This window comes from Cyprinus carpio, chromosome B20, assembly GCF_018340385.1.
Source record: "Cyprinus carpio isolate SPL01 chromosome B20, ASM1834038v1, whole genome shotgun sequence".
Classification (NCBI taxonomy): Eukaryota; Metazoa; Chordata; class Actinopteri; order Cypriniformes; family Cyprinidae; genus Cyprinus; species Cyprinus carpio.
Genome location: NC_056616.1, coordinates 7,484,735 through 7,496,607, shown reverse-complemented (window position 1 = coordinate 7,496,607; position 11,873 = coordinate 7,484,735).

Below are 11,873 nucleotides of genomic sequence, written 5' to 3'. Positions count from 1 at the left end.
AATAAATACTATTTACATTAAATGATAGATTGTCTGTTATTTATACTACTTAATGCAAATAGTGGCAGTTATCTGCACCTCAGTATTGTAGTACATTATAAACCAGTATGCAATAATAATGTATTGGGTGTAAATTATAATTTAAATTCAAATGGATGTCACCATACTGGGACAATAAAGCCCTTTCTAGACCTACCCTAACCCTACCTGATACTTTAATTTCAACTTCTTGATTATTTCCTTCACTTTTATTGAAAATACATGCCTTTTCGATGTGATATGAGATTTGAAAAGGCGGAAAACAAGTTTGGCAAAGGGAGGATTCTACAATCAACACCTCAAAAACACAATCTTCACATGACATTTGACAATCGTTGACTAGCCCAATCACATGTTGGTGGATGGAGATAGTGTAAATAGCCTCCAACAAGGCAGGCTATTTGCGCTAAGTGTAAATAGACATTCCGAATGTTTAATTATTAACAAGTAATCTTCATGTATGGAAGCCCCTAAATAAAAACTTAAGGTAAATGTGATTATTATTATTTATTCATTTTTATCTCTAACTTCTGCCTTTTTCTCGGAATTGCTAGTTCACATTTGCCTATTCTAATTTTTATTTATTTATTTATTTGTCAGAACTGTGTGATATAAATTTGCAATTGCAAGTTTCAAAGTCTGAATTGTGGGATATAAGCTCGCAATTGCAAGAAATAAAGTCAGAATTGTGAGTTACAAAGTCAGAATTGTGGGATATAAACTAGCAATTGCAAGAAATAAAATCAGAATTGTAAGAAATGAAGTCAGAATTGTGAGATATAAACTCACAATTCTGACTTTTTTCACACAATTGCAAGTATTTTTTTTCAGAAATGTGAAATATAAACTCAGTTGTGAGATATGAAGTCAGAATTGTGAGTTAATATAAAGTCAAAATTACTTTATTTATTTTTCATTCAGTGGTGGAAACAAGCTTCCATACTCATGGGACAATTTAATGAATTTTTTTTTTTTTTTTTTTTTTTTTTTTTTGGATGTAGGCTACTACCATTTCACAATATCTCACATGAATGTTCTACATTTCAGTGTAACCACAGTCTTCAGATGGCACAGACTATAGAACATGGTACCAGCAATGGAAACATCTTTTAATTCTAAAAGACTGCACCAAAATCACCCCTTATCCAAATTATTTTTAAAGAGGTCATGAACTGCCTTTTTAATATATTGTATTGTTTTGTGAAGTCCACTTATAATGGCAAGATTTTTACATCAAAAACATAATAATTTAGAAGTAATAAGCTATTTTCTGTCCTGTTTTTAACCCCCCTCATTAGAACGCTATATTTGAATAAGCATGGTGGATTGTAGACTTTGAAGTAAATGCCCACTGTTATAATTGGCTAATAGTTGTGTATGTTTGACAGCCTACATCCTTTATAGATGGATGTTGCTTTGTTTTAGGTTAAAAATGCATAAATACACATTACATATCAAACGAACTGTAATAACAGACAAAGCAATAGTGATGATGTAATAAAAAACAGTTACTCACACTTGTGTGACACAACATTACTGTCGGTTCCAATACAGTCGGGTCCAATACAGCCGGCACTGTCTTTATAAAAATTCTGCATTGAATTGAGCCTTGTTTGTAAATGAATCTGTGGTAAAATGAAGTAAACAAAGTACCAAGTTTTTACTGAAGTGGTCTGAATCTTCATTAAAAATAAAGTTAATCCTTTCTTAATGTTGGTGTAAGAAGGAAAGTGATGCAAAGACTCTGTTCCACACCTCGGCACTGCACAGAATCTTGTTGTCTTCTGAGCCATCTTTATTCTTTGGCTTCTGTGTAGACCTGCAATTGCGTCTATCATTATTTACCCACTTCCTACACGAATCGGTGCTTATCCACACTGTTATGTCATAAAGTGGCAATTTCCAAAACTTATTGTTTTGGCAGACTGGCTCTAATATAAGCTGTTTTTAGAATAACAAGAAAGTTTTGAGTTCTTTACGGTCATCTTTACAGGATGTTTTTATAGTATAATTATGTCTTATATGTCAAAAGATCAAGGGAATTTTGATTTCTCCATTCATGACCCCTTTAAGGTAAAGCAGGGGCAGTCATTTGTAACTTTAATTTTAGCTATATACAAGCACAGTCCATATGCTGCTTGATATAGCAAACTAATATTTGCTATCATTTTCTTTTTACTGATTATTGTAATTTTATACTGACTTGTTTGTAGTATAATTACCTATAATGAATCAGTCTTACACATTTACAGAAAATAGCTTACTTCTACATTGCCAAATAAGGTGGATAGGCGTAGGTGGGTCCAGTTGTGTTTTTGGAAATCCAAATTCACTTTATTCCTTTTTGATTTCATAGCTGACAAAGCTCTTCCCATGTCCACAAAAGAAAAGGAGTTTACACATTCCTATCCTACTTCTTATTCACTTCCAACTTGCATGAAGGCCAATTCCAGTTGTTGCTATTGCCTATTCTATTTGGTTCTTACATTAGTGAATATTTAATATGTACCAGCAACAACTGGAATACATACACATTTAGCCTGAAGTACGTATTTCATAGCTGAACAGAATTCAGTAAGTATTGACTAATATCAGTCACTATTGGATTTTTATCAGTTATAACTAGTTATTTTTAGATTATAAAGGGATAAGAGTGTTGACTTACTAGTAATTAAAAACAAGTTCTAATAACACCAAAACAGATGTTAGTTAAAAGGAATAAATGTTAATATGGCTTGCCACAGCAGTATGGAGACACCACACATAAGGCTCCAGCTATAAGCCAGGCGCCCCTCTTGCCTCACCCGATTATACTGCACTGTTGCGCCAAGTGCTGGTGTGTAGTCAGAGAATACTCATTCTGTGTGCCATATGAAGTTCAGCCAGTGTCATTTATACAGCCTGCTAGCTAGTAAATGGTCGAGCTTCTTTTCTGTACAGGTAGAAATGGCGCTGCTTCCATGACACCATAAGATTGATCCTGGAAATGTAACAGCAAAATATTAGACGGCGAAAGGAGAAAGCTTCTGCGGTAAAGCACTGACTCCATCTGTTCATTACAGCATTACAGCACTCAACACAAATATGAAGTCATCACCTTACATAATGAATCTCAATTGCTCAATATATGATCAATGTGGGATCTCTTTCAAACAGTGGAACTTTTAAATATGTAGGATATGTAATATTACAATATTGTGAAATTTTTTGTCGTATATTTTGTGTTCTAATATATGTTAAAATGTTATTTTTTCCGGTAATTTCAAAGTGAATTTCCAGCATCATTACTCCAGTCTTGCGTCACATGATATAAATAATTCTAATATGCAGATTTGCTGCTCAAGAAACATTTATTATTATTATTATTATTATTATTATTATTATTATTATTATTATTATTATCACAGTTTAAAATGGTTGTGGTATCTTATAAATCCAATATGCAACTGAAACGAGAACAGCAAAATTCCAGCAGAACTCCTATAGTGTCTTAATTGGGCCAAAGTAGTTGCTACACTGACTGACATTCATGGTTGTAGTAAGCATAGTGAACTAATTTGGTGGGAATTTATTGCCCTTTTTGGATTCCAAGTTTTTTGTAGGAAATCTTCCAATTACAGAAAAGCCGGTCATTATAATAGTATTGGCCATAAATATTTTGCTTAAATTACATTAGAACCAAAACAATCATTGTGTTAAAAGACAGGTGTATAGGTGCGATGGGGCAGGGTCATCTATCATCCCTGGTACATCTTGGCACCATTCCTGGCGCTGTACATACTTTTGCTACAATCTTAAAAATAAAGGTTCTTTATTGGCGTCCATGGTTCCATAAATAACCTTTGACATCAATGGAACCTTTCCGTTACACAAAAGGTTCTTTATAGTGAAAATAGGTTTAGATTATCAAAATGTTCTTCACACCGGTGGGGGGGGGGGTTATTTAGTTACAGTGACTGATGGGATATACTGATATGTGTTCAAATTGGGACTGTCATGACAACATACTAGGCTAGAGATATTTGATGAATGTTACTGCTCAGTGGTTTGCCAGCTTATATGGTTTTATAGACCACAGTAAAAGCATTTTCAAACTTGAATCTCTGGTACTCTGTAACTCACTATGAGCCCAGACATCTCATGGAAAAACAGGGCTTCTGGTAATTCCTCAAAATGCAAATCATAAAAATGCATTGGACTGTAAGAATGTAAGGCTATAGAAAGCAACTTCCTTATGTTGTTTGAGTGAAGTGATGTCATTCCTGTCTATCAATAGGGTGTGATAAGGGAAAAAATTGAGGCCTGGGCCAATAAGGCCAGTGCCCTGGGGTCTTCTGACTGCCAGGGACCTCAAACCGAGGGGTCTGCAGTGGCCTGAAACATAGAAAAGGGGAACTGCAAATGTAAACTTGCAAACAAAAATGATTGTTTCTAACCATATAAAAGTTTTAAACATTAAAGGTGACATATAATAAAAATCTGTCTTTTTCCATGTTTAAGTGCTATAATTGGGTCCCCAGTGCATCCACCAACTGTGAAAACATTTTTTTTTTTTTTTACTGTATATTATGCTGCTGCCACAGACTTAATATAAACATGCATTTTTTTTCTTAGTTTGTTTACCTTCACAGACATAAACAACTGTTTTTTTGTAACTCATGTCTGTTTTTAATATAAACTTGTGTGTATTTGACAGTTTAAATGCAGTAAGACATGAAAGAGAACTTAGTTTAGTACTCACATGCTGAATTATAGCAGGTTTCTGTGCGAGTGCTTCAGATGTGTGCACTCAGAAAACCCTATACCAGAAGTTTAAACTAATATGGTTTAAAATATATGATTTACGTAATAGACATGATAATCAGAACTAAATAGATGTTTCTTTGGCAGAGATCTGAGGTACCAACTGCAAAGGCACAACCCTTTGTTATGTGGTGTATTTGATGTATTTTATATATTTCACTCAGAGAAAACAGCACTTATGTGACTGAAACTTAAAAATCATCAGCAAGGTGATTATTTAAATGGTGCAGTCACTGTATAAAAATCAATTGGATATTGGTTAATATCAGGTTTCAGTGGGAAGAAGAGTAAGTCAGTCCAGCAGGGTCACCTATCATGATTTCTGAGTGATGTGTGCCCTACGCTGTAAAAATGAACTTCTTCAAAACATTAAACTCAGGTCCTGACTCTGTGTGGTATAACCAGTGTAACCCTGGCCTACTGTTCTCCTAATCATTGCCATATGCACACATCACTCTGTCTCCTCTCCACTGACAGCTGGTGGGTGTTGTGGTGCACCAGGCATGATGTTGCATCATCCAGATAGATGCTGCACATTGGATTCCCTCAGTCACACCCAACTTGGGTATCTATAGAAATTTGCAATCAGTTGTCATATCCACAAAAATACAAATATGTAATAACTTTGTTTTATTATTATTATTAATATTATTATTATTATTATTATTATGCACAATACCGCTTATATTTAACAAAGCTTTTAGATTCTATGTCTGATGACACATTCAGAAAAAATATAGTGACAGTTCCAGTGACTCGTTCGTTTGTTTCAGCACCTTGGACAGTTACATTAACACAGTTCTGACTGCAGCTGATTGACAACACACTGAACTTTTATTTGACCAAAAACAGATTAGACAGCAATAATTTGTCGTTTTCATTTTCCCTTATCCTAGTATTGTCTGTATTAGCACTTAAATGCCTATTAGCAAGTGTAAAGTGTAGTGAAACTCTCACAGCAAATTGAAGAATCCAGAATTCACAATGACATACTTTATTCTAATAAAAAAAAGAGAGAAAGAGGGGACGTGAACTGGCGTTGTAATTAATTTAACCCACCATGAAATCCCAAACGTACATACAGTATGACATTAAGTATAAGTGTAATCATTATATTATCTCTTTTGCCATCTGCTGGACATTTTTTTAAAAAGGCAGGAAGTAAAGATTAAAAAAATCGATTTTGCGCCATCTTGTGGCCAATATATATTTCTTGGAAGCGCATGCTTCATTTAAATTAAATTGCATCGATCACAGCAATAGTAAAATCTGGAAATAGGCTACTGCCCCTTCTTGGTTAGAAATTAATCTTTGTTATTGATGATGCATGCATGATTGACAGGGACGTCATGCACTTATTATTTTTGAGGGGGCCTCGTCATGCTTGTCATGTGACACACAGCAGCCAACATATCTGACGTAGGCTTATTAGTTTTATTTAATTTACCTTTTTTTTTTTTTCGAAATATTGCCAAACATGTTAACTATATCATGAAATATCTCGATTCTTAAATTTGTGTTAAGAAATGCATTTTTGCACCTCTATAGATCATGTTAGTTGATCTATAACGGGCGATAGGCAAAGTAGCCTGATGTTAGTGTAATCTATTGATTACGCATAAAACCCGTCTTTTTACTGAAGTGCCAGATATGGTATCTATATCTATAAATTTTCTCTCTCTCTCTCTCTCTCTCTCTCTCTCTCTCTCTCTCTCTCTCTCTCTCTCTCTATATATATATATATATATATATACATATATATATACGTGTGTGTGTGTGTGTGTGTGTGTGTGTGTGTGATTATATTACTGACCAACAAAAATTGTAATTCTTTGTACTTTACACTTGCTCAGAGTATCAACCTCATTAATTTTACCATACAACCATTTTGCTATTTTTGATGGAAATAAATAAAACAATTATTAAGCAGCACAACTGTTTTCAGCATTGGTCATTAAACATATATAATAAAATGTTTCCTAATCACCAAATCAGCATATTAGAATGTGTTTTTCAAACCCAAGCTATTGAACGGTACTGGATTACACTTTGGGGTAAGTTGTCACACTCCTTTTCTTTCTAATATAAAATACTGAAATAAAAACAATTCACAGCCTACTTGTGTATCACTGACCAACAAATTGCAACAGCTAAATCATATATGTAATATCTTTCAACTTGAAATGAGAGCAAAGCTTAACTGTTGATCAAAATTTACCTTCATATATTTTCGGACTCTCTTCTGAATGTCTGTAGTGTAGTTTTATTGTCTTTGTTTGTTTACACCCACCCCTCAACTAGTCCCAGTCTGCTTTATTAGTAATTACACACCAAGAATGATCTGAGATCAGTATGTCTAACAACTGTCGACAAACTAAATGTACACAAACTAAACATCATATATAGTCTGTATATGTGTGTATGTATGTCACAGTCTGTCATTCTACAACATTCCAATTATCTGAATCAAGAGATTAATTTTTATGAATGTACTTCAGCATCATTCACGCTTGTCTGAATGTGGATGGTCACCATGTGCTGCCAACTGACCCAATTAGTGTTCATGGCACTGTCGTGTCCAGCCAAGCATACCCCTCCCGACCCCACCACTGCTGGGGTCAGACAAGATGGTCAAGCATCTGTCCAACTCCCACTACCCTTAGTCTGGTGACATCATCACTCAAAAACTCACACAGAGCTGGTGGTGTATTTGGGAACGAGTCATAACAATAGAACACTGAGTCATGGTAGTTTTATGCAATACTATTCAGTTATTGATTTTATGACAGAATTGTGTTGTATCTGTGTGGGAGAAACGTTCAGATATAATATCATGTGACAATGAATGACAAAGAAAATAAACATATCAATGTCATTGAGAAATGATGAAACAAAACTAAAATGTGAACTTAGTCTGTGTCTAAAATCACACACGCTGATTAGGTACGTCTTTCGAATAGTAATAACTTTGTGACTGTTAAAAAAAGTGCTTTCTATGTAGTGTCTATAAATGCAATAATGATACAGTAGAACATAATACAAATAAAAGAGTATTTTTTAACCTACAAATGTAAATGAATTTCAGATCTTAAATATGGCAGACCAACTGAAAAAAAAAAGATAGTAATTAAAGACATCTGTTTCTGATTTTAGACAAAATGGTTGAAAGACCATAAATAAAATCACTTGTAAGGTGACACAGTTGCTTATCACTTTTGACCAAAAGGTGGCACTGGCAATCAATTGATGTGGTGTGGTCAGTGTGGGGTGACAATGGTTAAGTTCCACTTCATTTTTTATGTCCTTCCCTCACTAACTTCCCTCCATCTCGTTTACGCTGATGTAAGTCGTTGATTATGTTGCATGAGCGCCCACTACTGGCAGAACCCTTGCAAAGAGCTGAATTTGAATGTTTGTTTGATTGAGAATTCTATATATATATAGGCATGCTTGGGCTGTTTTAAATATTTAAAAAACAATACACATATTACAAAGCTGTTTGAGGTGAGGGTAAATTAAATGCAATCTGCGGTGACATCACTGTAATGTTGCATTGTGGTATATGAAGTGGCCTGAAGTGTACGTATGAAGTAAACTCGCTCCCTCCCTTGAGGGTCTGTATATATAATTGTCTCTTGTCCCCTTCACGAAGTGGAAAAAACACTTCAAAATTGCAGCTGGATTTCCCCTGAGGGGAAGTGTTTAGGGAAGTTTGCAAGTGTGTGTCTAAAAGCAAACTGGAACACAGTCATCGACATACACAAAGTCTGTTGTCAATATGCCAGTGTTGCAGAGATACAGACTCATATCCAGTTTGGCAACATGCCTTTAACTTTGTTGATGTAGTAAGCAAAAACTTTATCAATGTGAAAGCTTTTTGACAACATGGCATTAAGATTATCTGAGTCTAATTTTGTGAAAATCGAACCCAGGGTCGAAGAGAAGTTTAAAAAGGCAGACTTTTGAAGAAATCCAAAATGCCAGACAGTAGGTTATCACTGTTCTCAGCATAACCCATGGAATCTGAGGTCCATTGGCAAAACTAGTCAAAAGCTAGCATTGTGCTGTCTTAATTTTTTTTAAGTACCTTAATTCAAGGATTATGGACCTGTTTTGCCCGTTTCTGTTATAGTGTTCCCTTATTTGGTCATGTTCCTGTCCTCATTTAGTTTGATTAGTCATTCTGTGCACCTGAGTTCCCAAATAGCCCTTGTATTTTAGTTCCTGTCTGTGTAAGTGTAAGTGTGACAGAAGACCCGACCTTAACCGTAACATCAATGTCGACCCTACATTTTTGTTTTTAGTTTTTGTACAGTTTTTGTTTGTTTAGTTTTTTGTGTTTTTTTGTTCCCCTCATGGATGCATTCACCCATCCCGAATACCTCCTCCTCCTGCTGGAGCAGGGGGAAAGATCTCTAGAGGACCATACAAGACTGTTCCTGTTGTTAGCTAACACCACCAGCTACCCAGACAATGTGCTCTGCTCATTCTATGACACAAGCTTGAACACTGCGAGCAGAGCACCGTCGTCCGAAGATGGTCCTCGAGAGGATTTCACCACCTTCATGGAGTGGACTCGCCATATCCGCTTCTGACCCAGTGCCCAGCCGGTCATCTCCCCGTTGTGCGGGGCATCAGCCCGAGCCCACTGATGATGGAGAGCCTATTCCCACTGCGATCAAGGAACCAGTGCAAAGCCAAGCGACTGAACAGAGGATCGCCCCAGAAGCAGAGCCTAACCTGTAAGATCTGGTCCGAGAGCCGGGCGAAAGTCCCCGCCATGAGGGAGATAGCCGTGGATGGTGAGAGTACGGAGTGGAGTTCTGACCACTGCAGCGCCGGGCTGAGGGTGAGCTAATTATACAGTACTATGCAAAAGTCTTAGGCACATTAATATCTTTTGTTGTAGTGTGTCAGTAGAAAATATCAGTTTACATTTCCAAACATTCATTTTGCCATTAATTTTAATAATAATCTAGTGAGATTTTTGAATGCACAAGCAGTACTGTGAGAAGTTTTAGGCACTTGTGTAAATATGCTTTAAAGTAAGGATGCTTTCAAAAATATTTATCAATTTATTTATCAATTATCTTCTATTAACTAAAACAAATCAATATTTGGTGTGCACTTAAAACAGCTTTTGTCCAGGTACACTTGCACATTGTTTTTCAGGTAGCTTTGCAGGAAGGTTTCTTCAAGCGTCTTGGAGATATGACCACAGTTCTTCTGGATTTAATTTGTCTCAGTTTCATCTGTTTCTTCATGTAATCACAGACAGATTTGATGATGGTGAGATCAGATCTCTGTGTGGAGCACCGGCTGTTGTCAGACTGCTTGTGCATTCGAAAATCTCACTAGATTATTATTAAAATTAATGGCAAAATGAATGTTTGGAAATGTAAACTGATATTTTCTACTGACACACTACAGCAAAAGATAGAAATAACTGGCCAAACACCATTCTTTGGCGTGAAAATACTAACGTGCCTAAGACTTTTGCACAGTAGTGTATTTCTGGGACTGCTGTACTTAGAAGGGGACCTGATAGACTGGGAAATAGATCTGGAGGCTGACTTGCCCCCTCTCCTCTCTCCTTCGTCCCCGCTGGTCCCGTCCAGCCCTGAGTGGGCTCCCGTTTCCCAGTCCAGCAGAGAGGGTGACTCAGTTCCCAAATTCAGCCAGGAGTGGGCTCCTGCCTTTTCGACCACTGTCATCTGGCAGCCCCTCTGTTCACCCTCAGCCCACCATTGGTCGATCCACCAGCTCCACCAGGCTCCCTCATCCCTCCGGCTCCACCTTGGTCTGGCATTGACCAACCACCACCTCAGGACTCCGCTCCTCCGGTTTCACCTCATCACTCTGTCCTACCGGCTCCTTTAGGCTGCTCCCTCCCACCAGCTCCACCTTGGTCCTCAGTCGCTCTGGCTCCACCGCGGATCTCCGGATCTCCACCTCTGCCTCAGTCGCCAGATTCTTCTGCTCCATCCTGGCCCCCCGGATCCTCGTCATCCCCCTGGCTCATTGGCTCTCTGTCTTCGCCTTGGGCTCCTCCACCACCTGCTCCACCGGCTATTCCTCCTCCATGGCTCCTCCCTCCTTCGGCTCCACCGTGGGCTGTCATCATGGCTGCGGCCTGGGTCCCGCCTGGCTCCTCCTGTTCCAGCTCCCTCTTGTCGTCTCCCTGGCTCCTCCCTCTGTCGTCACTTCCCTGGTCTTTGCCTGTCGTTCTCCTCCTGAGCCTCCTCCCAAGCTTCCACCTATGCCTCCATTTGTGTACGGTGCGAAGACATGCCTTCAGGGAGGGGGGTGATATGTCAGGATTATGGACCTGTTTTGCCCCTTATTCTGTTGTAGTGTTCCCTTATTTGGTCATGTTCCTGTCCTCATTTAGTTTAAGTCATTCTGTGCACCTGAGTTCCCAGTTACCTCTTGTATTTTAGTTCCTGTGTGTGCGTTCCCCCCGTCAGGTCTACTTCATCTTTACATGTGTCTGCATCTCGTTCCTGTATTGGATTACCCCTGTGTTTCATTTATTAAAAGACTGTTGATTGTACTCCACGCTTCTCTCGTCCTTCTGACAGTGTAAGTGTGACACCTTCAGAGCATGGTGTCAAAGATACTACATAATTTCTTCATGACACGCCATTTCATAAAATATAACATTTTATGACAAAAATCAAAATGACAGGTGGCCAGCAAAATGACTGGCAAATAGCAGAAATAGGAAAATTTGATGCCAGTTGACTCTAAGAAGACTAGTCTCATAATTATTGGTCAAAATGTTTAGAATTAAAAAAAAAAAAAAAATTGTAAACCCTTTAGAATTTCCTACATTTCTGCATAAATATGACCCAAAATTAAATCAGTCTCTCACAAGTCCTGAGACTAGACAAAGAGAACCCAATCAAACAAATGAGACAAGAATATTCTCTTCATTTATTTATTCAGGAAATGATCCAATATTACATATCTGTGAGTGGCAATAGTATGTAAATCTCTAGGACCAAATAACAATTATAAATCAAAATTAG